The following is a 27,895-nucleotide window of genomic DNA, read 5'->3' on the forward strand; positions in this document are numbered from 1 at the left end:
CAGGAGCCCCTGCACCCCCGCAGCCGTCCTGTCCCGCCTCCTTCCAGCTCCCAGAGGGGACCGCAGATGGGGACTCCCGGAGTCCGGGCCTGGGGGCAACACCCAGCCTGAGACAGGCAGGCCCTGGGCTCGGGCGGGCATGGATCTGGCCTCAGCAGGGCCCCAGGAGTCAGGTTGACTCAGCCCCTCACTCCTGCCACCCTCTGCAGGGATGGGGGGCTTCCTCCCCATGGTCACTCCCAGAGGTGCCAGCTCGGTGCCCAATCAAGGCCTGACCCCCTGGTCCCCAGGGGCTGCTGGAGAGGCCGAAGGGCAGGAGAGACAGACCCTTAGAAGTATGATGGGGGCCGGGTCCTAGGTAGCTCACACTTGTAATCCCAACATTTTGGGAGGCAGAGGCAGGCGGATCACTTGAGGTCAGGAGTTTAAGACCAGCCTGGCCAACATGGCGAACTCCCCACCCACAACTCTACAAAAAAATACAAAAATTAGCCGGGCGTGGTGGCACATGCCTGTAATCCCAGTAACTTGGGAGACTGAGGAAGGAGAATTGCTTGAGGTGATTGAGAGGCGAGGTTGCAGTGAGCCCATGTCGCGCTCGCCACTGCACTCTAGCCTGAGCAACACAGGGAGACCATCTCAAAAAAAAGGCCGGGCGCGGTGGCTCACGCCTGTAATCCCAGCACTTTGGGAGGCCAAGGTGGGTGGATCATGAGGTCAGGACATCGAGACCATCCTGTGAATGGTGAAACCCCGTCTCTACTAAAAATACAAAAAAATTAGCCGGGCATAGTGGCGGGCACCTGCAGTCCCAGCTACTCGGGAGGCTGAGGCGGGAGAATGGTGTGAACCTGGGAGGCGGAGCTTGGAGTGAGCCGAGATCGCGCCACTGCACTCCAGCCTGGGCGACAGGGCGAGACTCCGTCTCAAAAAACAAAAAAAAGTCTGGTGGACAGGCTGGGCCTACCCCCAGGGGACCCCAGGGCAAGCCTGGGCAGAGCTCCAGGAGGCGTGCAGCAGCGCCCAGCCAGTCTCAGATGTGCGTCAGCCAGAGGCTCCAGGGGCCACGTGCCTGGCCACACCTGCTGGTTTCCAAAACACCCAGCACCTGCAGGCCCAGCCTCCCCAGGAGGGGCAGCACCCCTGCTTGAGGACTCCTGGTTCCACCCAAATCCCTGCTGCTTGGGGTCCTCTTCCACCCCTGGGCAGCCCCCATGCCCTCAGGCCTCCCAGACCACCACCTTGGTCTGTGCCCCCTCCAGGACCTCACTGGTCCCTACGCCGTACCCCACCCCTTATTGCCTCCTCCAAGCAAACCTTGCATCAGCTCCCAGGAGACACACGCTGGAGCATGCTGGAGCCTCAGGACAGCATTCTAGACAAACAGCCTCAGGCCCCAAGGGCAGTCCCAGGAGAAGGCTGTGGCTTTGGGGTGAGTCCTGCCTAGGAGTCAAGGGGCTGAGACCCTGGGGGTTCTGCATGGAGCCCTGGGCCTGGATGGCCCTGCTGAAGGGCCACAGCTGCCCCCTCCTGCCCCAGGGCATGTGCTGTGGTGCCTGCCTCCACTTCAGAAGATGTTGGGGCTGCACTTGGGTCCCAGTCATGAGTCCCAGGGACTCCACTGCCCTGATGGGCTGGGCTGACATTGTATATTCTGGACTCCCTGAGGCCAAGGCCTGTTATCTCCAAGCCTTGAAGATGGGAACTAGTGGAGCCTAGGCCTGGGGGCAACACCCAGTCTGAGAGGGGCAGGCCTGCCTCTCACGCCTACCCCCAGAGAGCTTCAGCCACTCCCAAGGGCTGGCCAAGCTGGCCTGGGTGGACACTGCCCATCTTCCCCACGCCCAGGCCAGCACTCCCAGGAGTCCCTCCTGCAGGGATATTGGCAGCTCCAGGACAGTCCTCAGCTACACATGTCCCCACCGTGTGCCCTGCCAGCCTGTGGCTCTGCAGGCCCCTGAGACACCCTCCCCATGCCTGCTGCTCCACCCAAACATTTAGAAGCATCTCATGCTAAAAAGGTCCAAAAAGCAGCCCATGCTCTCCCACCTCTGCTGTAACAGCTCTGCTGCCCAGTTGCTTAAAACACCCAGGTGTCAGCCTCGACTCCCCCACTGTCCTCGACCCTGTACCACCAGCAAATCTGTCACTCAGGAATACCCAGCCCTGCCCAACCTTCACAGCCCATCTGCACTCCTCTCTGGTCACCCTGGCCCTACAGGACGTTCTCCTGTCAGCCGCCAGAGGGGGTCATGTCCCTGCTCAGAGCCCCGCTGCTTCCCATCACGCTGTCGCCTGCCCTCGGTGAGCTGGCCCCACTGGTCAGCGTGTTAGGCTGGAAGGACTAAGACACCACACTGTGGCCTCTGCTCAGAATTTATCTTTTTTCAGAAAACAGGTGATGAATGCTAATGGCCTTTTTGGCAAGAATGGAAAAGCTGATCCTCAAATTCATGTGGAATTGCAAGGGCCCTGAATAATCAGAACAATCTTGAAAACAAGAACAAGGCCAGGCACGGTGGCTCACTCTTGTCATCCCACCACAGTGAGAGGTTGAAGTGGGAGGATCTCTTGAGCCCAGGAGTTCGAGACCAGCCTGGGCACCATAGGGATACCCTCTGTCTACAAACAAAACATTAAAAAAAATTAGCCGGGCACGGCCGGGCGCAGTGGCTCATGCCTGTAATCCCAGCACTTTGGGAGGCCGAGGCGGGCAGATCACAACGTCAGGAGATCGAGACCATCCTGGCTGACACGGTGAAACCCTGTCTCTACTAAAAAATACAAAAAAATTAGGGGGGCATGGTGGCAGACGCCTGTAGTCCCAGCTACTCGGGAGGCTGAGGCAGGAGAATAGCATGAACCCGGGAGGCGGAGTTTGCAGTGAGCCGAGATCGTGCCATTGCACTCCAGCCTGGGTAACAGAGTGAGACTCTGTCTCAAAAAAAAAAAAAAAAAAAATTGCCAGGCGTGGTGGCGGGCGCCTGTAGTCCCAGCTACTGGGGAGGCTGAGGCAGGAGGATGGCGTGAACCTGGGAGTTGGAGCATGCAGTGAGCTGAGATCATGCCACTGCACTCCAGCCTGGGTGACAGAGCGAGACTCTGTCTCAAAAAAAAAAAAAAAAAAATTAGTCGGGCATGGTGGCACCTGCCTGTGATCCCAGCTACTTGGGAGTTTACTTGGGCCTGAGAGGTAGAAGCTGCACTGAGCCGTGATGGTGCCATTGCACTCCAGCCTGAGTGACAGAGTGAGACCCTGTCTCAAAAAATAAAAATAAAGGCCGGATGCAGTGGCTTCTGCCTATAATAGCAGCGCTTTGGGAGGCTGAGACAGGTAGATCACCTGAGGTCAGGAGTTTGAGACCAGCTTGGCCAACATGGCGAAACCCCATCTCTACTAAAAATAAAAATTATCCGCATGTGGTGGTGCACACCTGTAATCCCAACTATTCGGGAGGCTGGGACAGGAGAATTGCTTGAACCTGGGAGGCGGAGGTTGCAGTGAGCTAGGATCATGTCACTGCACTCCAACCTGGGCAACAAAGCAAGACTCTGTCTCAAACAAATCAAAAAAAGTTACCATATTACCCAGCAACTCTGGTCCTAGGTATATGTCCCAAAGAATTTAAAACAGATGTTCAAACAAAAGAATGTGTGTGGCCAAGCACAGTGGCTCACGCCTGCAATCCCAGCACTTTGGGAGGCTGAGGGGGGCAGATCACCTGAGGTCAGGAGTTCAAGACCAGCCTGGCCAACATGGTGAAACCCCATCTCTACTAAAAGTGCAAAAATTAGCCAGGCGTGGTGGGCACGCCTGTATTCCCAACTACTCAGGAGGCTGAGGCAGGAGAATCGCTTGATCCCGGAAGGCGGAGGTTGCAGTGAGCCGAGATCACACCACTGCACTCCAGCCTGGGCGATGGAGTGAGACTCTGTCTTGGGAAAAAAAAGAATGTGTATAACAGCATTGTTTATAATAGCTAAAGGACCACCCTGGGCAATAGGATGGGACCCCATCTCTACAAAAAAAATTTGTTTTAATTAGCCAGGCATGGTGGCAGGCACCTCTATTCCCAGCTACTTGGGAGGCCGAGGCAGGAGGATCACTGGAGCCAAGGAGGTTGAGGCTGCAGCAAGCCATGATTGCATCACTGCACTCCAACCCCACCACAGAGCGAGACCCTGTCTCTAATTATTTATTTATTTTATATTATTTATTTATTTATTTATTTATTTATTTATTTATTTTGAGACCGGGTTTCATTCTTGTTGCCCAGGCTGGAGTGTAATGGCGCGGTCTCAGCTCACTGCAACTTCTGCCTCCTGGGTTCAAGTGATTCTGTTGTGTCAGCCTCCTAAGTAGCTGGGATTATAGGTGTGTGCCACCATGCGTGGCTAATTTTTTGTTTGTTTGTAGCTCTGTCGTCAGGCTGCAGTGCAGTGGCGCAGTCTCAGCTCACTGTAACCTCTGCCTCCCAGGTTCGAGTGATTCTCCTGCCTCAGCCTCCCGAGTAGCTGGGATTACAGGCGCGTGCCACCATGCCCGGCTAATATTTGTATTTTCAGTAGAGGCAGGGTTCTGCCATGTTGGCCAGGGTGGTCTTGAATTCCTGACTTCAGGGGATCTGTCCGCCTCGGCCTCCCAAAGTGCTGGGATTACAGGCGTGAGTCACCGCACCTGGCCCCCATTTTTGTATTTTTAGTAGAGGCGGGGTTTCACCATGTTGGCCAGGCTGGTCTCAAACTCCTGACCTCAGGTGATCCACCCACCTCGGCCTCCCAAAGTGCTGGGATTACAACTATTGACCCCCTATGCTTGGCCCCTGTCTCTATTTAAGAAAAAAAAAAAAAAGCCGGTCAGGCACAGTGGCTCACACCTGTAATCCCAGCACTTTGGGAGGCTGAGGCAGGCAGATCACAAGGTCAGGAGATCAAGACCATCCTGGCTAACTCGGTGAAACCCCGTCTCTACTAAGAAATACAAAAAAATTAGCCAGGCATGATGGCGGGCGCCTGTAGTCCCAGCTACTCAGGAGGCTGAGGCAGGAGAATGGCGTGAACCTGGGAGGCGAAGCTTGCAGTGAACCGAGATCGCGCCACTGCACTCCAGCCTGGGCGACAGCGTGAGACTCTGGCTCAAAAAAAGAAAAAAAAAAAAAAGCCAAAAGGTGGAAACAACCCAAATATCCATTCATGAATGTATGGGTAAAATGTGGTATATCCATAAAGTGGAATATTATTCAGCCGTAAAGAGGAAGGAAATACGGAGACATGCTGTGATGCAGATGAACCTGGAGACCTATGCTTGGTGGAAGAAGCCAGACATGAAGGGTCACAGGCTGTGTGTTCCACTGGCAGGAGGCACCTACGACAGCCAGATTCACAAAAGAAGGTGGAACCGAGGTTACCAGGGCCAGGGGGGTGGAGGAGGGTGGTGTGGCTGTTTAATGGGCATGGGGTTTTCTTGGAGGCAGTGAAATGTTCTGATGCAGGGGTGCTGACGGCTACGCAGCACTGGGAATGTGCTAAATGCCACACATTGTACACTCGAAAATGGTTACAGCACACCTGGTGCGGTGGCATGCACTTGTAGTCGGAGCTGCTAGGGAGGCCCAGGAGTTTGAGTCCAGCATGGGCAACGTAGTGAGACCCCCCATACCAAAGAAAAGAAAAAAAATAGGCCGAGCGTGGTGGCTCACGCCTGTAATCCCAGCACTTTGGGAGGCCGAGGCGGGCGGATCACAAGGTCAAGAGATTGAGACCATCCTGGCCAACATGGTGAAACCCTATCTCTATTAAAAGCATAAAAATTAGCTGGGTGTGGTGGCAGGCGCCTGTAGTCCCAGCTACTTGGGAGGCTGAGGCAGAAGAATCGCTTGAACCTGGGAGGCAGAGGTTGCAGTGAGCCGAGATCACGCCATTGCACTCCAGCCTGCGTGACAGAGCAAGACGCCATCTCAAAAAAATAAAAATTTAAAAATAAATAAAAATAAAAAATAGTTAAAATGATAAATTTTATGTGTATTTTATCACTTTTTTTTTTTTTTTTGAGACAGAGTCTCGCTCTGTCGCCCAAGCTGGAGTGCAGTTGCGTGATCTCAGCTCACTGCAAGCTCCGTCTCCCGGGTTCATGCCATTCTCCTGCCTCAGCCTCCCAGGCAGCTGGGACTACAGGTGCCCGCCACCATGCCTGGCTAATTTTTTTGTATTTTTAGTAGAGACAGGGTTTCACCGTGTTAGGCAGGATGGTCTCGATCTCCTGACCTTGTGATCTGGCCGCCTCGGCCTTCCAAAGTGCTGGGATTACAGGCGTGAGCCACCGCCCCCAGGCTTTACCACTTTTTTCTTTTTTTACAGTAGCTCATGAGGCAGAACCCAACATAGGGGAGCCAGCAAGTCACCAAGGGCGTGGGGCTTGTGGAGGAAGTCCCTTGTGGAGACCTCTGGGCCCTGAGCTGGGTGGGGGGTGGGGACAGCAGGTGGGACCCTGGCACCCAGAGAGAAAGATAGAGTCCCTGACCTCTTCACAGGGCGGGTCAGTGTGGTGGGGTCTTCTGTTGGAGAGGACGGCCCCCCGAGGCACTGTTGTGAGCCATGCAGCCCGGTGTGGCGTGGCGAAGAGCTCCGCCCAGTGAGCAGCTGCACTGTGGGAGTGCAGCTCCAGCCTAGGAGGACCCCTGGCCCTTCCCCTCTAGGTGCCTCTCTATCCTGAGAGAGCCTTGACCAGGTCCCCTGCTTCCAGGGAAGGCTACTCATGGCCACCCACTGCTGGAAAGGGCCCTGCTGGCATCTGCCTGTCAGTGACCTCCAGCTGCTTCTTTGGGACAGAAGGGCAGCTCCAGGGCAGGCAGGTTGGACTCTGGGTCCATCTCTGGGCTGCCCCTTACCTGGCAGGGCCCAAGAGGGCAGTGGGCAGGGGGCTCGGGAAGGCTCTGCCCTCTGCAGCCCCTTAGCTGGGCACCTCTAGGGGCCGCGCTGTCAGGAAAACCATGGTGGCTGGACCAGCCACCCACCAGCTGAGGCCACAGGTGCGAACTGTTTCCCTGGCAGGTGTAGGAGGAGCCCCGTCCGGGGTGCTGCCCCTGGGAAGATGAATCTCCTGAGCTGCCTGAGCTTCTTCCTCAAGCAGGGCCCTGGCAGGGGAGGCGAAGGGAGCTGGAGGCCAGGGCTGGTCCAGCCACCCCCGCATTCCCTGGACCCCTGGGTTCCCACCCAGTCACCTCTGCTCTCACTCTGGGCACTGGAATGGGGTGGGAGCCTCCGTCATCCTGCACCGGCCAGTGTGGCCCAGCTGTGCTGTCTCCCCACTCTCCAGCCCCAGGGACCCCACCCCAGGCACACCTAGGCAGGCGGGTGACACCTCGGGCCAGGAAGCTTGGCCAGGCCTGGGAGGAGGATGTTGAGGGACCAAGAAAGAGTTTCTTTCTTTCTTTCTTTCTTTCTTTCTTTCTTTCTTTCTTTCTTTCTTTCTTTACTTTCTTTACTTTCTTTCCTTTCCCTCCCTCCCTCCCTCCCTCTCTCTCTCTCTCTCTCTCTTTCTTTCTTTCTTTCTTTCCTTCTTTCTTTCTTGAGACAGGATCTGGCTCTGTCATCCAGGCTGGAGTGCAGTGGCTCAACCACAGCTCACTGCAGCCTCCTCAACTTCCCAGGCTCAAGTGATCCTCCCACCTCAGCCTCGTGAGTAGCTAGGACTACAGGCACATGCCACCATGCCCAGGTAATTTTTATTTTTTTTGCGGGGCATGCTAGCTCACACCTATAATCCCAGCACTTTGGGAGGCCGAGGTGGGTGAATTACTTGAGGTCAGGAGTTCGAGACCAGCTTGGCCAATGTGGTGAAACCCCGTCTCTACTAAAAATACAAAAATTTGGCCAGGCGCGGTGGCTCATGCCTGTAATCCCAGCACTTTGGGAGGCCGAGGCAGGCGGATCACGAGGTCAGGAGATCGAGACCATCCTGGCTAACATGGTGAAACCCCGTCTCTACTAAAAATACAAAAAATTAGCCGGGCGCGGTGGCGGGCGCCTGTAGTCTCAGCTACTCGGAAGGCTGAGGCAGGAGAATGGCGTGAACCCGGGAGGCGGAGCTTGCAGTGAGCCGAGATCACGCCACTGCACTCCAGCCTGGGCGACAGAGCGAGACTCCGTCTCAAAAAATAAATAAATAAAAATAAAAATACAAAAATTAGCCAGGCATAGTGGCGCGTGCCTGTAGTACCAGCTACTCAGGAGGCTGAGGCAGGAGAATCGCTTGAACCTGGGAGGTGAAGGTTGCAGTGAGCTGAGATCATGCCGCTGCACTCCAGCCTGGGCAACAAGAGTGAAACTCAGTCTCAAAAAAAAAAAAAGTATTTTTTCATGTTTTGTAGAGATGGAGTTTCACTATATTGCCCAGGCTGGTTCCAAACTCCTGGGCTCAAGCGATCTGCCTGCCTCTGTCTCCCAAGGTACTGGGATAACAGGTGTGAGCCACCGCGCCCCCAGAAGGGACCTTGAGGGTTCAGAGCCCCAAGGCCCAGCTGGGGTGGCTGCCTCCGAGACAGTCCTTCTCACCCGCCAGGCCCTGCCCACTGAGCTCCCTCTCTCAGACCCCCACTTTCTGGGCACTGAGGGTCTTGCGTCCCCGTTTCTGTCTGCTCATGTCTCCGGTGCCTACCTAGGCCACCTTGCTCTCTTGTCTGTGTGGAGGTGTTGGGGGGTGGGTGTGGGCCGCTCTGACTGTCCATCTCTCTGGGTCACTGTGCCAGCTTCTCCCTTCGTCTCACCAGGATGTGTGCAGGGCATTGTGCCAGCCACACTCTCAGCCTGAGGATGCTGGTGGCCTGTGGGAGGCCGAGGAGGCCCCAGAGAACAGCTGCAGCCTTCCTGCCAAGGGGCCACCCAGCCATGGCAGGAAATGGGGCTGGGGGCTGGGTGGTTGGGAGCTCCAACTGTCCCTGCAGAGGACTTGCAGATGGTGGCGTGGGGCTCCCACGATGACCCCACCCCAGAAGATGCCCTGCAGCACGCCATGGGGGCAGGGGGAGAGCAGAGGCCTGAGCCTGCTCCACCCCCGTGGGCTCTGTCCACAGCCTCCGGGTTCAGGCTGGGTCAGGCCAAGGGTGAGGCAGCCTGACCTCAGCGAGGGGCAGCCAGCCATCCTTCGTCCTTGACCTCACCATGGGTGAAACCAACCATCCGATGTCCTTGACCTCACCAACCAACAGAGGCTTTGGGTATAAGTAGCCTAGCTGTTGCTCAGCTGCTAGTTTTTAGCCACGAGGTAGGTGGGGACACCTATGCATTTTCCCCATGCCCAGCAGCCTCTGCTCCCCCTGGCGACAGCCCTGCCTTTGTGTTGAGAGCCACTAACTACCGTTGGAGCCACACAAAATCTGAGTGAAGCCTTTCAGAGTCCTCCTGGGGTCAACATCCGGATAGCCGTCTTCTGAGCAGTCTGACTGCTGAGGTGGGGGTGACGGGGCAGTGGGGCTCTACCCAGCAGAGAAAGGAGGAGGCGCCACATGGGGACACAGAGCCATGGGTGGGTGGGCCAGGGGAGAGCCCGACGGCCTCATCTGGATCCAGATAGGCTTGAGGCTCAGCTATCTGCTCATGACTCCTATTCACTGAGCCAGTCAGTTGCCTCTTTTCATGCAAGCTGGCTTAAGCTTCTACTGCTTGCTACAGTGACTCCTGACTGACCCAGCTTGCATGTGTGTGCACATGTGTGTATACCAAGCTCATGTGTGTGCACATACCCGTATACTAGCTGGTGTGCATGCAAATGTGTGTATACCCAGCCCCTGTGTATTTGCACATATGCATATAAACCCAGTTTCAGTGTGTGCACGTGTGTATACCCAGTTTGGGTGTACATGCATACGCAGCTCATGTGTGTGCATACATGCATGTATACCCAGCTTGAATGTGTCTGTACACATGCATATATACCATCTGCTGTGCATGTACATGTGAGTGTACCGTTTGGGTATGCATGTACATGTGTGTATATCCAACTTATGTGTGTGCACATCCAACTTATGTGTGTGCACATCCAACTCATGTGTGTGCACATGCACATTTACCAGCTCCAGTGTGTTTGCACACATGCATGCATACCATCTGCTGTGCATATACATGCATGTATACCCAGTTTGGGTGTGTTCACATGCCCAATCCATGTGTGCATGTACATGTGGGTATACCCAGCCCTTGTGTGTGCACGTGCATGTACACCAGCTGATGAGCATGTACATGCATGTATACCCAGCTCATGTGTGCATGCACATGTGTACATACCCACGCTGGGTGTGCATGTACATGCATGTATATCCAGCTCGTGTTTGTCCACATGCATGTATACCTAGCTTGGGTGTGTGTATACACCCAGCTCATGTACATACATGTGTGTATATCCAGCTTGTGTGTGCACATGTGTATATACACAGCTTACGTGTGTTTGTTCACATGCACATATACCCAGCTTGGGTGTGCATGCACATGTGCATATCACCAGCTCCCATGTACGCACATGCATGTATACTCAGATTGTGAATGTATGTGCACATGCACACGTACCTGTCTGTGCACGGCTTCTGGGTCTACAGGCAGAGGACGATGCTCTTTCCATTCATGGTTTTGCATCTTTCACTGTTAGGGAGGTTTGTGGGGTTTTTGTTTGTTTTTGAGACAAGGTCTCACTCTGTCACCCAGGTTTGAGTGCAGTGGCGCGATGATGGCTCACTGCAGCCTCAACCTCACCTGCCCAAGCGATCCTCCCACCTCAGCTTCCTGAGTAGCTGGTACCTCAGGCACGAGACATCATGCCTGGCTAATTTTTTTATTTTTAGCAGAGATGGGGTCTCACTCACTATGTTAGTCTCAAACTCCCGGTCTGAAGTAATGCTCCAGCCTCAGCCTCCTAAAGAGCTGGAATTGTAGGCGTGAACCATGGCACCCAGCCAAGAGGTGTTTTTTGTTTTTTTTTTTTTGAGACGGAGTTTCACTCTTGTTGCCCAGGCTGGAGTGCAATAGCGCGATGTCAGCTCACCGCAACCTCTGCCTCCCGGGTTCAAGCGATTCTCCTGCCTCAGCCTCCCGAGTAGCTGGGATTACAGGCATGCACCACCACGCCCAGCTAATTTTGTATTTTTAGTAGAGACGGGGTTTCTCCATGTTAATCAGGCTGGTCTCAAACTCTCCACCTCAGATGATCCGCCCACCTTGGCCTCCCAAAGTGCTGAGATTGCAGCTGTGAACCACCGCGCCCGGCCAAGGTTTGTATTTTAAACCAAAGGTCTGTCACTCCTTGAATGGGGGATGACATTGAAATGCTCCTTGGCCAGGCACGGTGGGTCATGCCTGCAATCTCGGCACTTTGGGAGGCTGGTGGCGGCAGGGGGGTTGGATCACAAGGTCAGGAGTTCGACAATAGTCTGACCAACAGGTGAAACTCCGTCTCTACTAAAAAAAAAAAAAAAAAAGGCCGGGCGCGGTGGCTCACGCCTGTAATCCCAGCACTTTGGGAGGCTGAGGTGGGCAGATCATGAGGTCAGGAGATCGAGACCATCCTGGCTAACATGGTGAAACCCTGTCTCTACTAAAAACAAAAAAAATTAGCCGGGCGTGGTGGCGGGCGACTGTAGTCCCAGCTACTCGGGAGGCTGAGGCAGGAGAATAGCGTGAACCCGGGAGGCGGGGCTTGCAGTGAGCTGAGATCGCGCCACTACACTCCAGTCTGGGTGACACAGCAACACTCCGTCTCAAAAAAACAAAAAAACAAAAAGCGAAAATTAGCTGAGTGTGGTGGCAGGTGCCTGTAATTCCAGCTACTCAGGAGGCTGAGGCAGGAGAATCGGTTGAACCAGGAGGCAGAGGTTGCAGTGAGCTGAGATTGCGCCACTGCATTCCAGCCTGGGCAACACAGCGAGACTCCATCTCAAAAAAAAAGAAAGAAAGAAAGAAAGAAAAGCCCCGCGTTGGCTGGGTGCTGTGGCTAACACCTGTAATCCTAGCACTCTGGGAGGCCGAGGTGTGCAGATCATGAGGTCAGGAGTTTGAGACCAGCCTGGCCAACACGGTGAAACCCCGTCTCTACTAAAAATACAAAAATTAGCCAGGCATGGTGGTGCGCCCCTGTAGTCCCAGCTCCTCAGGAGGCTGAGGCAGGAGAATTGCTTGAACTCGGGAGGCAGAGGTTGCAGTGAGCCGAGATCGTGCCACTGCACTCCAGCCTGGGCAACAGAGTGAGACTCTGTCTCAAAGAAAAAAAAAAAGCCCCTCCTTTAGGTTCATCTGTGGTACTTAGGGCCACTGGACATAGTCAGGATTTCTATCTCTGTGCATGCAGTTTTGGGATTCTACAGTGAGGCCAGATGAGCCCGTGATAAAGGACTCTAAGGAAGAAGGTGGATTCTTCCATTGCCTGCAAGGGAGGCAGGGGCTGGGTGTTGCCAGGTCTTTACTGGAGCTGGTGGTCTAAGCTACGCACCTCCCTCTGTGAGTGTCAGCCCACCTGGGTCTGCTCACCAGAGTGACAAGAGGCCACGTGAGTTTTCTCTGGGGATTCTGGTCCAACTCTAGCAGGGAGGGGAAACATGCCCCCACAATGCATCTGCTCACTTACACCATCACCTCCTCCACCCCCCAGCAGACACCGATTCCCCACTGTGTGTGCACATGTGTACATACCCAGCTCATGTGTGTTTGTGCACATGCATGTGTGTACCCAGCTTGGGTGTGCAAGCACATGTGTGCCCAAGAAGGATGTGCAATTCATGATTCATGACCACGGGTTGGTGGCCAGGAGGGTCGGGGGTGAGAAGCATGGTGGGGAGCTTCGGAGCAAGGGATGGGTCCTGGTGGGGGACAGAGGCCAACTCCCCGCACCTGCAAGACGGGGTCCAGGGGGCCACAGTCAGCCTCCTCTCAGAGGCCCCCCAGGCCCGGCATTCGCTCTGCCTGCCACACTAGCCTCCTGGGCCATGATGTCTGTGACCTTGCAGGCAGTGACCCTCCCAGCTCTGCCAGCCACTCATTCACCAGCCACAGCAGCCTGCCCTCACTTTGTGCCTGGCTCTGCTGCGGTGACACCTCCTCACTGGCCGCTCCCCATGAAGCTGGGAACCAGGCCCCTACTCAACCCCCCAAGCGGAGCTGCCCTGCTTTGGCCTCAGGGCCGGGGCCTGGTGCTAAACCCACCCTGGCACCCAGTGGGCCTCAGCAGGTGTGTGCTGAGGGTTGGAGAGGTGCCGTGGTCCCATTCCTCCACCAGCCCCTTCCTTTGAAAGCTGCAGGAGCTAATTAGGGCTTTCTTCTTGATCACCTACATTCTGCACCCCCTGGGCACCATCACGATGCTCTCCTCTCTCCCTCCCTCCTTATTCTCTGTCCTTTGGGGCCTGGATCTCACTGCAAGTGAAGACGACAGCAGAGGGCCGTGTGGTGGAGAACCTCACAGTGCTGGTAGGAGGAGGACAGGCGCCCTGCAGGAGCCCAGAGCCCAGGGAAAGACAAAGGGACCTCTCCTGCCAGAGCTGGAAATCTAGAAACGTCCCCTGCAGCTCTGAGACCCTTCAAAGCCTGGCTGGAGCGCGGCGCCCAGGGCGCGCACAGAGATGGAGCTGTGGGTCCTGTCACGTGCACAGATTGAATAATTCGGATTTAAAAGACCTACTTTCACATTAGACCATTTCCTGCTGAGAAGCAGGTGGGGGTGGGGCATCTGAATTGCATCTCCCGCTCCCGTGGGGTTTTAGAGAAGGCCTGGTGTGGAGCCAGTATCGGGGCAGCCGCCTCCACCCCGGGGCCCAGCTCAGTCTTGCCCGGGGTTGGGCACAGCTGACCGGGTATGGCTCTGGACTCAGGGACCCAGAGCTGACCGGGTGTGGTTCTGGACTCAGGGACCCAGAGCTGACCGGGTGTGGCTCTGGACTCAGGGACACAGGCTGATCTCTGAGATCCTTGCAGAGAAGGGAGTGTTACTGGGAAGCGTTTGCTCTGCCAGGGAGAGGGCGGGGTGGTAGGTGAGGGCCAAAAGATACAAGAGGCCTGGGCTGAAGGGAATGGAGGCGGGGCAGGGAGGGCAGGTCTGAGGCCGGCTCTAGACCCCCCTGGGCCACCAAGGGCTCGAGTGTCTCTTATCTCCAGGGATGGGCCCTGGCTGGAGGTGAGAAGCACCTTTGGATTCACATCGTCCTCAGGGCAGAGGTCTCTGCCTCCCAGGGACTGTGTACTTCACAGGGCAGCCCCAGGCTGCAGTGAGGACCTGGGAGTAAGCACCCGGGGCCCCTGCTCCTTCCCTCCCTCCTTCCTCTCAACTTTGCCCTCCATAAACCATCAAATAGGATTTCTGCCTGGGCCATGGGGCAAGTTCCAGGGACAGCCCTGCCTTATCTGTAGGTCCTACAGATAAGCTGGAGGTGCTGGGGCTGCACCCTGCCCCTTGGATATGGCCAGGGCGGGCACTGGCCTGGGGTCCTCCTGTGTGGCCTTCCTCCATGGCCCTGGCTGTACTGAGATGGGCTGACCAGGCTGATGGTGGCCTGTGGGACAAGAGAGCCCTGGGGTACAGCCCTGCCACTGCCCAGTCTGGCCCGCAGTGTGGTGCCCACTCCTCTTGAGGCTCCTCCATGGCCCTGGGCCAGGCTTGCAGGGACCTTCCGGGGCCTCTCCCATCCCACAGCTGCTGGAAGGTCTCTGGTGACAAACGGCCGCTGCCCACTTTGGGCTTCCCTGCTGCTGCCTCAGCCTCCTCTCCCTGCTACTCATTTCCACTTTTAATTCAGGTGGTCATTGAAGGCTGGCATTAGGCCTGCCAGATTCTGAGGGCCACCTCTGACCCCTCACCTGCCAACGTGCAGAACACTGTCCCCCGACTCTGCATCGTCCCTCAGCCCTGGATGTGCCCCATGCTCCACCCTGCCCCTCGAGTGTCCGAGCAGAGAAGACTTCCTGCGGAAACCCGGCTCTCCTGAAGTCCAACCACTCAGGTTCCTCGCGCCCTGCCCTTGTTCTGGCCCAGGTGATGGTTCTGTCCCTCCTGATCCCTTGCTCTGGGCACTGGTCCCTGTGCTGGGTTGCATCTTCCTCACTCAGAACTCAGAGCATCAGCCACACCAGCTGTTCTCTGATGACCCCGTGTGCCTGGTGCCACGCTGGGCTGGTGGAGCAGCGGGTAAGAGTGGGCTTCACAGTGCTCACACTGCAACAGGGGGAGGGCCCGGAGCAGGCAGAGAGGCACCTGGGAGGGATGGTCAGGGCTGGGGAGACATCTCCACGGACGTGACACCCGCAAAGGCCTGAACTACACGAGGTTATGGGGAGACCGTCCCAGGCAGATGGAGCCACTGGGCCAAAGCCTGGAGGATGGAATTCGGTGGTGTCGGGGAGCATCAGGAGCCAGTGTCTTGATATGGGGAGGGGAGGAGGGGCCTGGACACTGGGGAGAGGGCGGGTGATGGGAACTGTCAATGGTTTCAGGCACAGGAGTGATATGATTGACAATTCAGGCTGTGTCCGCAGTGGCTCCTGCCTGTGATCTCAGCACTTTGGGAGGCTGAGGTGGGAGGATCGCTGGAGCCCAGGAGTTTGAGACCAGCCTGGGCAACACAGGGAGACCCCCATCTCAAAAAGAAAGAAAGAAAGAAAAAACCCCAAAATAAATAAATAAAATAAAAATTTAAAAAATTTCACTGGGAATTCACTCCTTGCTCAACTGTGCTAGGCAGGCAGGCGCCCCTGTTGGGGTGGGGCCTCGGTGGTCCAGCGGAGGTCAGAGGCCACGCAGGGTGAGGAGGGGGTAGCATATGGTGGGGTGGAAGCAAGGATGAGAGACTGGTTACATAGGAGATAATCAGAGCCAGGTTCCTCACTCCCAAAGCAGGAGGCCCCTCATTCCGAACAGGTTGAGCCCTGTAGTGTTGGCCTGGCATCAGAGTAAACACGTGGTGCCCAAGAAAAACAGACAAACACGCCCATGAAACTGTGTGTATACATATGCATGTGGGCATGTACATAGATGTGTTCCCTTGCTCCGCCAGCTGCAATGACACCCCAGTAGCAATGAGCACATCCGGAGCCAGATCCCGGGCTCTGCATGACATTCTCCCACAATGAACCAGGCTGCAGCAGAAATAGCTGGGTTCAGGCTGGGGCAGGGAGAATACAACAGGGCCCTGGAGCATCTCGTGCCAGAAAGAAAGGGCTCCAGGAATGACGCGGACAGGTGAAGTGGGAGGGAGAGAGAAGGGTGGCAAGGCGTGGGTTCCCTGTCTGGTGGACGCTCCCCTAGGTAGGGGGAAGCGCGTGGCACGGAGGGCAGGTGGCGGACGCATCTGGAAGCCGCACTTACTGTGTGTCCACTTTCTCACACAAGCACCATGCACACAAAACGAGAAGGAAAACGTCAGCTGAGAGAGGCGGGTGGTGTCCCAGGGTGTGGAGAGAGTAGAAGGTGGGAAATAGGTGTTGGAGGTGGCATGGCCCCTTGAGGTTGTGGCCCTGGTTGAGGGGAGGCCCAGTGGATGAGGTTGGGTCTCTCTCCCCTTCAGCCGTGCTGGTGCAGGCCTGGAGGAAAACGGACGCCGGTTTGGTGTGGAAGCGGAGCTCGGAGGGGATGAAGGCCCAGGCAGGTGGAAGGTGGTGGTTGAGGGCCGGGGAGCAGGGCGCTGGCTGGGGAGGGGCAGAGTGAAGAAGCCGAGGGTGAGGGGCAGCCGGAACTCAGCTGGAAAGACAGCAGGAGGCGGTGGGCGCAGGGGCGGGTTCCATGGACGTTCTGGAGGCTTCTGAGGACACCAAGCCTGGAAGCCAGGACATGTGGCCTTCTTGACTTCGTTCCCCTTCCTCCACCTGGAGGTCTCCAGTCCCCGCTGTCCACTGCTCAGCGGCATGGGAGGGGTCCGCGGCCTTACCCCGACACTCCCGCCCACCGGCCCCCGCCCCTGCCAGGCGGCCCTGCTCGCAGCAGCGCGAGGAGCCACGGGGTGCTGCCCTCCTCCGCAACCCGAGGCCCACTTCACACGCACTGAGCCCAAGCGCGAGTCTCTGCCCGTCAGCCGCGTCTGAGCTCGCCGCAGTCCCTGCTGGAGAGGCCGGGGGGCACCTGCGCCTGCCCGGGACCCTGACCTGCTAGCGGGGCCTGTTGCCTCCTCTGCAGGAAGCGATCTCGCCCGCGGTGCCCCCACCCGCCCCGTCCCCGGAGGGACCGCCCCCGCCCGCGGCCTTCCCGCCCCTGCCCTGTCGCTTGAGTGCCCCCCGCCCGCCGTTACCCCACCCCCGCCCCTGGAGGAGCCCCCGCCCACGGTTACCCAACCTTACCCTGTCCCCGGAGGGCTCCACGCCCGCGTTCCCCCCGCCCCATCCCAACTCCGAGGGTCCACTGCCCCAGTCCCCATCCCGCCCGGTCCCCGCAGGGCCGGGGCTCCGGGGGGTCTCCCGGGGCAGCGGTACCCGAAGGCAGCAGCACGGCCCCTTTAAGCCGCTCGGACACGCGCTCGGGGCCCGATGCGGTTTGGACGCGCACAGGCGTGCGCGTGCCCGTCGGGCCTGGCGAGCGCGCGCGACGCGCGGCGTGCGTGGTGACGCGAGCGCGTGGGGTTTCCCGAGGCTGCGGGCAGGGGCCCGCCGCGCCCATCCCGATGGCTGGAGGCGTCTGAGGGGCGGACGGAGGCGGCGGCGGCGGCGGGAGCGGGAGCGGGCGCGGGCGGCGAGTGGGGAGCGGGGCCGGGAGTGGAGCAGCCGCCGCGGCGGGACTGGACCGAGCCTCGCCGGCGCGCACCTGCCCGCAGCGCCCGCGGAGCGCGCAGCGCGGCCCGAGCGCGACGACCTGCCGAGCGGCGGCCGAGGCGGCGGTGTGGGCGCGTCAGGCCGCGACGAGGGCGCTGAGGTGAGCGCGGCAGCCCCCAGCCCCGGACCCGGGTCCTGTTCGTCCACCCGCCCGCCCTGGGGGCGCCCGCCCCGCCCCCACCCCACCCGCCGGCCGGGGCCGCGTCTTCCTGCCCCGCCCGGGTGCGGCGGGCGGCGTCCGCAGGGGGGGGCCGGGGGCTGGGGTCCGAGGTTCGGGGTGCAGGGTCGGGGTCGAGGGCGGGGTCTAGGGAGAGGAGCCGGGGTCCCAGGCCCAAGGCTGGGGGCCGAGTTTCGGCACCGGGGTGCGGGGTTGTGTGCGCCGCGGGCGCTTCCCGTGGCGGCGGCCGGGGCCCCGGGGGCGCGGGTCGGGCGGGGCCGGGTCCTGCGTGGGGAGCCGGACGTGGCGCTCGGGCCCGCGGCGCGAGAACAAAGGCCGGGCGGGCCTGCAGGCGGGGCGGTGTCGGCGGCCGGAGCCCCCGCGCGGGCCGCCTATCGGGGTGACTTTGAGGGCCGGGCGGCCGCGGGGCGCGAGCGTGGGGAAGGGGAACAATGAAATGGGGAAGCCGGGCCGCGCGCCGCGGGCGGAGTAGGGATTTAAAGCGGAAGCCGGGCGCGGCGTCGGGAAATGGGAAAATAACGGTTTCGGCCCTTTTCGCTGTGTCGAGCCGCTGGGGCAGTCGCGCTGTGGCCTCGCCCTTCTCCTGCCGAGGCCCGGGTCTGTCCGGCGCCGGCGCCCCGCGCGTGTCGACTCGGGGGTTGCGCGGACCCCGGCCCGGCCCCGCGAATGAATGGGCCCGGTGGCCGCGCCAAGATGGCGCTCCCACCGCTGCCTTTGTGGGGCGGCCGCCGCCGCGCCGAGTTTCGGGGCCCGGTTTGCGATATTCCGAAGGCCCGAAGGTGGGGGAGAGGACAGGAAATAGCACAAAGGCTGGGTGTCTTCCTCTTGCCTGGATCGGCTTTTCGGCTGGAAGCGGGGTGGGGGTGGGGAGTGGGGAGATCTGTTGAAAATTCCACAGGGCTGTCGGCTGAGGCTTTTGACTTTTAAGAACCTCCTATATTTTTTCTTGTGAATCGATAGTTGATTCAAATGATATTTTAACATTTCTTGTGTCCGTTAAATTACATGGTTAGCATGCAGAAGCAGTATCAGCTTTTGTTTGCTTAATTCATCTTCATGGAAGCCTTTTTTTTTTTTTTTTTTTTTTTTTAAAGAGATGGGATCTCTTTGTAAAAGAGATCCTGTTAACCAGGCTGGTCTCGAACTCTGGGGCTCAAGCGATCCTCCCGCCTCAGCCTCCCAAAGTGCTGGGATTAGCGGCCTTAGCCACCGTGCCCAGCCTGTCTTCATGGAAGCTTTTTCTTAGGATTGTGAAATGGGCTCCTGAAGGAAAACGCCGATGTTAAAATTTGTGTTTTGAAAAGGGAGTTGGTGTACATTTACAGTTAGGGTGTACAGTAGTGGACTTATGGGTAAATAGTGTAGAAATGGTAACCTATGGTTTTCTTTTGGGGAGCATTGGTTCATTGTATTTTCATGTTGCTATCTATCTGATAACAGTCTCAAATAGTATTAGGTGATTAAGCAGTTGCTGGTGAGATTATTAATTAAGAAAATATGAAGATTATTTTTCATGATTAGCAAATGGACGAATGAGTTTTGTAGAAAGTTCCAGTGAACTATGCATACTGAATAAGGTCTTTGGAGCAAGCATTGTTATTGATAAGGTTTTTGCATAAGTTATTTTCTAATCTGAAGTGATAGTCTTTTGGGAGAGGGAGGAGCTCTTTATTGAAAGTAAGGTTTTAATTTTCATGCTATTGACATGCATAGTCTATTCTGGATTCTTTGGGAAGGTATGTATATCAAGAAAGTGGATAGGCGGTTCCTTCTTTGCTAACGCTGGGTTCGAGGCTGGGGATGGAGGTGGTGCCACTGACATGGAGACAGGTCTGAGAGCCTCCCCAGGGTAGGACTGAGTGGTGGGTTTTGTCTTGGTTTATGGTAAGGCAGAACTTTCTTTATTTTTTGAGATGGAGTTTCGCTCTCGTTGCCCAGGCTGGAGTGCAGTGGCGCGATCTCGGCTCATTGCAACCTCCGCCCCCCCCCGGGTTCAAGTGATTCTCTTGCCTCAGCCTCCAGAGTAGCTGGGATTACAGCTACCACCACCACACCCGGCTAATTTTTTGTATTTTTAGTAGAGATAGGGTTTCACCATGTTGGCCAAGCTGGTCTCCAACTCCAGACCTCAGGTGATTCACCCGCCTTGATCTCCCAAAGTGCTGGGATTACGAGCGTGAGCCACCGCGCCCAGCCGGTAAGGCAGAACTTTCTAACGATTAGAGCTGCGCAGAAATGAACTGCAACTGCAGGGTCCAGAGGCTGATGCTGTCAACCCTGGGGGAAGGCTGGACTGCAGGTGTTGGGCGGTGGTCCCAGGTTACGAGCATTTGGTTTCATCAACACTGAAAGTGCTCCCCCCGCCCTTTTTTTTTTTTTTTTTTTTTTTTTGAGATTGAGAGTTTGGAAAACCAGTTAAGTTCTGAGGTGCCTGTGCCCCCTCCCAGTTAAGTGCGCACTGCCCAGGCCCAGTGTGAGGATGACATTTTATCTTCTGCGGGAACCTTTCAAGATGAGTCTTATAGAGGAAACTGTTCCAACATGAAATTTCAGCTCAGAATTGACTTTCTCAAAAGAGCACATCCACTGGCCAAAAGCTATTTCTCTCGCGTAATCTGAATTTATGACAGAGCCATAGTTATCTCATCAGACAAGTACTGACAGTGCTCTTCAGTGATACCTTTAAAATATTTTTTTCTTTGATATCTTCAGTTAATTCTGTTTTTTTGGTGGGTGGGAAAGTTGAAGTAAATTTTCTCAGATTTAATTTTAATCTTAGAAGATTCAAGAGGCTGCAGAATAGTGTGTGGTTTTTTTGTTGTTTGTTTTTAAGAGTGAAACCCACTGGGTGTGGTGGCTCACGCCTGTAATCCCAGCACTTTGGGAGGTGGAGGCGGGCGGATCACATGAGGCTGGGAGTTTGAGACCAGTCTGGCCAACATAGCGAAACCTCGTATCTACTAAAAATATTAAAATTAGCCGGCGTGGTGGTGGGCGCCTGTAATCCCAGCTACTCGGGAGGCTTAGGCACGGGAATCGCTTGAACCCGGGAGGCAGGGGTTGCGGTGAGCCGAGATTGTGCCACTGGGCGACAGAGTGAGACTGTGTCTCAAAAGAGTAAAAACCTCTGTAAATCCTTTTGATGCCCAATGACTTTGATTTCAAAGCTTGTATCATCTAGGTAGATTTATGTTGATCACTTGAGAAACAGAATTTGAAAAGTTAATTTATTTCTCAAAGGAGATGTTGTACTATCCTGCAAAAGTACCGGAACTTTGTTCTCTTCCCTTTGCTTTGCTAAAAATTTCTGGGTCTTTTGGTTTATTTTATGTGTGTGTTGGTCCACTGGAAAAGTTGTAGCTTTGTAGCTAAAAACAGCTTTGATAAAAGGATGAAAAAGCTCTTCAGGGCATCTCTAGACTTCATCTACCATCAGTTGACTTTTTGTAGCTAATACTTTAATGAATAACATTGGTATTATTTTAGAAGTGCAGTGTTGGCATTTATTATAGTTTTGTCGTTGGATTGTTTTTCTCTGCCCGAAAGATTTGGCTCATGTTGGTCTCTAAATTGGATTACATTCTTACTGTCTGTGACTTTGGCTTTAGCATTAGTGGATTGGTAATAGATATTCTCAATTTTTAAATCTGGCTTGACCATATGGCAGGCCATGTTATTTTGAAACCCCTATTTAGTGTAAGTCTCACAAGACATGGAACAAAAATTTTTATAAAATTTTAAACTGGTTTGACCGGGCGTGGTGGCTCACACCTGTAATCCCAGCACTTTGGGAGGCCGAGTCAGGCGGATCATGAGGTCAGGAGATCGAGACCACCCTGGCTAACACGGTGAAACCCCTTCTCTACTAAAATTACTTCTCTACAAAAAATTAGCTGGGCGTGGTGCTGGGCGCCTGTAATCCCAGCTACTCAGGAGGCTGAGGCAGGAGAATGGCAGGAACCCGGGAGGGGGAGCTTGCAGTGAGCCAAGATCGGCCACTGCACTCCAGCCTGGGCGACACAGCGAGACTCCGTCTCAAAAAATAAAAATAAAAAAAATTTTAAACTGGTTTACATTCTGATTTCAGGTTTGCATTTGTTAAGAGTGGTTGGAGAGATTATGAAGTAGGCAATTCAGTTAAGTGTTTGGTTTAGGAACACAGAATGAGGAGATAAAATAAATTTAAAATGGAAACTATCAGAAATTTATGAAACTGCAGTGTTCAACATTACTGAAAGAAAAAGCAGGGCAAACGTATATGGGAGTGAGTGTGTATGAAGAGAGAGAAATGCAACATCACATCAGCTGCTCTGGGAGAGGGACAGAGCACCACCTCTTTCAAAGCTATGTATTTTGTTCTAGAACTTTGAAGAAATAGAGACAATCTATAGACATCTGAGTTTGCTAGTGGATTAGTGGAATGCTGAAAGCTTTTTTTTTGAGACAGAGTCCCACTCAGCCACCCAGTCTGGAGTGCAGTGGCGCAATCTCGGCTCACTGCAACCACCATCTCACGGGTTCAAGTGATTCTCCAGTCTCAGCCTCCCGAGTAGCTGGGATTATAGGCACCCGCTGTCATGCCCGGATAATTTTTTAAAATTTTATTTTAGTAGAGATGGGGTTTCACCATGTTGGCCAGGCTGGTCTTGAACTCCTGACCTCCGGTGATCTGCCTGTCTGAGCCTCCCAAAGTTCTAGGATTACAGGCGTGAGCCACCGTGCCCTGCCGGAATGCTGAAAGCTTTTTTAAACCTTTTAGCCTCTTGTTCTTGTGTCAGTGCCTACCATTGGGTGCCATGGTAATCAGTGGAAATTACTCCTGGCTTTCAGTGGTAGAAAAGCTTTCTGTTTTATAGAGCAATGTTGCTTGCTTGCTTTTTTTTTTTTAAGATTAAGTGGGCCAGGCACGGTGGCTCATGCCTGTAATCCCAGCACTTTGGGAGGCCGACGTGGGCGGATCACGAGGTCAGGAGATTGAGACCATCCTGGCTAACACGGTGAAACCCCATTGCTACTAAAAATACTAAAAAAATTAGCTGGGTGTGGTGGCGGGCGCCTGTAGTCCCAGCTACTTGGGAGGCTGAGGCAGGAGAATGGCGTGAACCCGGGAGGCGGAGCTTGCATTGAGCCGAGATCGTGCTACTGCACTCCAGCCTGGGTGACTGAGCGAGACTCCGTTTCACAAAAAAAAAAAAGGTTAAGTGGAAGTATTTCCTTATTTATGTCTTCTTAAATTAGAATTCTGAGAAAGACCCATTTTTTAAAAGCTTACTGATTTAAAAGACCAGATTAAGATTATCTAAGGTAATTCCTTTTTTCTTTCTTTTTTTTTTTGAGATGGAGTTTCCTTCTTGTTGCCCAGGCTGGAGTGCAATGGCGCTGTCCCGGCTCACTGCAACTTCTGCCTCCCGGGTTCAAGTGATTCTCCTGCCTCAGCCTCCCAAGTAGCTGGGATTACAGGCGCCCGCCACCATGCCTGGCTAATTTTTGTAGTTTTAGTAGAGATGGGGTTTCACCATGTTGGCCAGGCTGGTCTCAAACTGCTGACCTCAAGTGATCCGCCCGCCTCCGCCTCCCAAAGTGCTGTGATTACAGGTGTGAGCCACCGTGCCCAGCTTAATTTTTAAGTTTATTCTGTTGAACCTATTTTGCCATAGATAAAATATTTTTATGATTTAATAATTAATTGCTCCAAACTTACTAATGCATTATATCAAGAGAGGACTTTATGTATTAATTCATTCACCCGTTAGAATTGGAATACTGGCCAGGCATGGTGGCTCACGCCTGTAATCCCAGCACTTTGGGAGGCCCAGGCGGGCAGATCACGATGTCAGGAGATCGAGACCAACCTGGCTAACACAGTGAAACCCTGTCTCTGCTAAAAATACAAAAAAATTAGCCGGGCGTGGTGGCAGGCACCTGTAGTCCCGGCTACTTGGGAGGCTGAGGCAGGAGAATGGTGTGAACCCGGGAGGCAGACCTCGCAGTGAGTGGAGATCGCGCCACTGCACTCCAGCCTGGGCGACAGAGCAAGACTCCATCTCTCAAAAAAAAAAAAAAAAAAAGAATGGGAATACTAAGGGCATCAGTGGAATGTATTCTTGTTTACTGGTGGGTAATCATGTCTCCATGCATGTCTGTGTGCAGTCCTGTAGCACTTAGAAAATATATTCCCTATGTTGATTACAGACACTCAACTTCTGCCGAGTGTTGTAGTTAATAAAGCTTAAAAAATTCTGGGCTGGGTGTGGTGGCTCATGCCTGTAAACCCAACACTTTGGGAGGCCAAGGTGAGCGGATCACCTGAGGTCGGGAGTTCAAGACCAGCCTGACCAACATGGAGAAACCCTGTCTCTACTGAAAATACAAAATTAGCCCAGACGCAATGGCTCACGCCTGTAATTCCAGCACTTTGGGAGGCTGAGGCGGGCGGATCAGCCTGGCCAACATGGAGAAACCCCATCTCTACTAAAAATACAAAAAATTAGCCAGGCATGGTGATGCATGCCTATAATTCCAGCTACTCGGGAGGCTGAGGTTGCAGTGAGCCGAGATCGTGCCATTGCACTCCAGCCTGGGCAACAAGAAGGAAACTCCATCTCAAAAAAAAAAAAAAAAAAAAATTAGTCGGGCATGGTAGCACATGCCTGTAATGTCAGCTACTCGGGAGGCAGAGGCAAGAGAATCGCTTGAACCTGGGAGGCGGAGGTTGCGGTGAGCCGAGATTGTGCCATTGTACTCCAGCCTGGGCAACAAGAGTGAAACTCGGTCAAAAAAAAAAAAAAAGTCCGGATACTTTATAATTAGATGAGCATGTCAAAAGAGTCTACAATAGGTTTCAGAAAATTTCTCATAGGAATTTTAAAATAATTCCTAAAATCTAGGGAGTGAGAGAGATTCAGTAGTTTTCAAAAGGATTGGCACTGTCTGAGTTAGAGCCCAGCTCAGCTCTGTCGCCTCACTGGCTGATTTGCAGTGTTAGGACTTTTATTCGCACTGAAAATCAAGATCAGTTCAACTTCTACCCTTCCACTCCACAGGAGCTTTCTGTCCTCCCTGAGCCTGCCTTAATTTAGGCCACCTGCAGTGTTAGGACTTCTGTGTCTGTCCTTATCTGTGAAACAGGCTCCTAGAGCCTCCTTCATGGGGTCATTGTGAGGATTAAATGAGTCCTGATGCGGGCACTGATAACAGAGCTCAGTGCAAGGATTAGCCATTTCTGTTGCTGATGGCCTTGCTTTGTAAAAATTTCTTTTATGGCAAGGTTAAAAAATGTTATAAGATGACAGTTTACTGAGACTTTTCTTTTTTTCTCCATGGTTCCAGAAGCATATTAATTCAGGGTGTGGAACATGCATATTAGCTATCTTTGCAAATCCCTATCACTTATTTACTGCCTTACTTTCTACTAAATCTCTCACATCCTTATCTTTTCTTGAAAGGTTTTTTTTTCTTTTTCTTTTTTTTTTTTTTTTTTTTTGAGACAGGGTTTTGCTGTGTCACCCAGGCTGGAGTGTGGAATGTGATGGTATGCTCATGGTTCACTGCAGCCTGGACCTCCTGGGCTCATACGATCTTCTTCTCTCAGTCTCACAAGTAGCTAGGACCACGGGCACATGCCACCGTGCCCAGCTAATTTTTTTTATTGTTTGTAGAGACAGGCTGGTCTCCAACTCCTGGGTTCAAGTGATCCTCCTGCCTTAGCCTCCCAAAATGTTGGGATTATAGATGAGAGCCACAGTAACCTGCTCTTAAAGGCTTTCCTTTACCTTTATAGAATAATCTTGAACTATGCCTCATTTTGAAAACTGGTAAGTTTATGTCCTTTTTTTTTTTGAGACGGAGTCTTGCCCTGTCACCCAGGCTGGAGTGCAGTGACATGATCTCGGCTCACTGCAACCTCCACCTCCTGGGTTCAAACAATTCTCCTGCCTCAGCCTCCAGAGTAGCTGGGGTTACAGGCACCTGCCACCATGCCCAGCTGATTTTTGTATTTTTAGTAGAGACAGGGTTTCACCATATTGGCCAGTCTGGTCTCAAACTCCTGACCTCGTGATCTGCCTGCCTCGGCCTCCCAAAGTGCTGGGATTACAGGCGTGAGCCACCACGCCCTGCCCATTTATGTTCATTTTTTAAGAGAATTCTCCTCCTCCCATTTATGAAGCTAGATTTTTTTTTTAATTTCACCAAAATTTGTTGACGTCCCTTGATTTGCTGACTAGGGACAATAATTAAATATTTTCCACTTATTTTTATAAAAACTGTAATGGTGATTTGTTTAACAGATGTTGACTTAGCACCTTCTCTCTTTTTTTTTTTTTTTTTTTTTTTTTTTTTGAGTTGGAGTCTTGCTCTGTCACCCAGCTGGAGTGGTGGCACGATTTCGGCTCACTGCAACCTCCACCTCCCAGGTTCAGGCGCTTCTCCTGCCTCAGCCTCCCAAATAGTTGGGATTACAGGTGCATGCCGCCACGCCTAGCTAATTTTTTTTGTATCTTAGTAGAGATGGTGTTTCACCTTGTTGCCCATGCCGCTCTTGAACTCCTTGGCCTCCCAAAGTGTTAGGATTACAGGCGTGAGCCACTGTGCCTGGCCCCAACTTAGCACCTTACTGGGTGCTGAGGCTGTGAGCCATAGTAGAATGCATGTAATCCAGGGCCTTGCTGAATTCATGGTCTAATAGGGAGCCTGACACGCAGGCACAGAGCGGAGGGCAGTGGCTGTGGCTCCCAGGGACACCACCCTGTCCAGAGTTTAGTGGCAGCTTCTCATAAAAAAAAGCTTTGAGACCTGAATTGGAGTCTGTCTGGCAGGCAGGTGGGGATGGAGGGGAGGAGTGTATCCTAGGCTGATGAGATGGTGTGTTTTTCATCCGGCAACCAACTGGTCTCCTTCACTGTCTCCAGCACCCCGCACAATGCTGTGTGCCAGGTGCTCAGTAATTATTTATCAAGCGCATAAGAGCACAGCACATCCAGGGACGGAAGTTCCAAAGGGCTAGGAGAGTGGTTAGAACTGGAAGCCAAAAGGTTTACAGCCTGGATAAAGAGCTTTTACCTTGAGGCCGGGCACAGTGGCTTATGTCTGTAATCCCACCACTTTGGGAGGCCAGGGCAGGCGGATCACTTGAGGTCAGGAGTTTGAGACCAGCCTGGCCAACATGGTGAAACCTTGTCTCTACTAAACATATAAAAATTAGTCAGGCTTGGTGGCGCACGCCTGTATTCTCAGCTACTCATTAGGCTGAGGCACAAGGATCACTTGAATCTGGGAGGCAGAGGTTGCAGTGACCCAAGATCACCCTAGCCTGGGTGACAGTGTGAGACTCAAAAAAAAAAAGAAAAAAATGAACTTTTACCTCGAGAGCTCCGGGAAGCCTTGAAAGAGTTTTAAGGAGATTGATCTGATGGGGATCATTACTTGGTAGTTGAGCGTAGAGTGCTCAGGGGAGGGAGGGGACTCTAGTCAGTTGGCAAAGCTGCTGTAGATGAGGAAAGGGGTCTGGACCAGGTTGACGATTGATAAGACCTGGTGACCGAAGGGAAGGCGAGAGTGGCGAGAAAGATGTAAATGACCACAGGTTTCCGTCTGCCCTCTGGGTGGCTGTGGGTCATGATGAGTTTAGTTTGTGCGTGTTGGGTTTGAGGAGTCTCTGAGGCTTTCTCATGTTTTGCATCGAGGGTACAGCAGGCCTTATACTTTCTCCTCCCTGTCCTTGGAAAACTCCTGGCTGTGTGTTTGCACAGTTCACTCCCTCTCTCCATTCAGGCATTTGTCATGTATCCCTTCCTCCGAGGGTGTGCGCTGATCTCATTGATCTCTGCTGTTTTACCCCACTCTGTCTTCGTAGCCTAATGCTCTTCCCACTTCTTCTAAGCTCCATGGACACAGGCAGTCTGGTTCACTGCAGACCAGCCCCTAAAACGGTACACAGTAAATGCTGACGTA

General features: G+C 54.1%; 1 protein-coding gene and 1 long non-coding RNA gene across 4 annotated transcripts in view; one reads left to right on the forward strand and one right to left on the reverse strand.

Annotated features, from left to right (window-relative positions):
- Nucleotides 1–15,883: 15,883 nt before the first annotated feature.
- Nucleotides 15,884–22,742, reverse strand: GNB1-DT (GNB1 divergent transcript). The gene is made up of 4 exons (XR_010113054.1): nucleotides 22,730–22,742; nucleotides 17,985–18,790; nucleotides 17,299–17,901; nucleotides 15,884–16,653 (listed from the first exon to the last, which is right to left on the reverse strand). It is a non-coding gene; the product is annotated as a GNB1 divergent transcript (long non-coding RNA).
- Nucleotides 17,715–27,895, forward strand: part of GNB1 (G protein subunit beta 1) — a 106,257-nt gene continuing 96,076 nt past the window's right edge. For 2 of the 3 annotated variants that reach the window (XM_034953368.3, XM_034953383.3), the window contains exon 1: nucleotides 17,719–17,866. The gene's annotated coding sequence lies outside the window, so the exon portion shown is untranslated. Of the gene's footprint in view, nucleotides 17,867–27,895 lie in introns of all 3 variants that reach the window. The other variant, XM_034953380.3, reaches the window with a different exon arrangement.

The sequence above is a fragment of the Pan paniscus genome, chromosome 1 (genome assembly GCF_029289425.2).
Source record: "Pan paniscus chromosome 1, NHGRI_mPanPan1-v2.0_pri, whole genome shotgun sequence".
Lineage (NCBI taxonomy): Eukaryota > Metazoa > Chordata > Mammalia > Primates > Hominidae > Pan > Pan paniscus.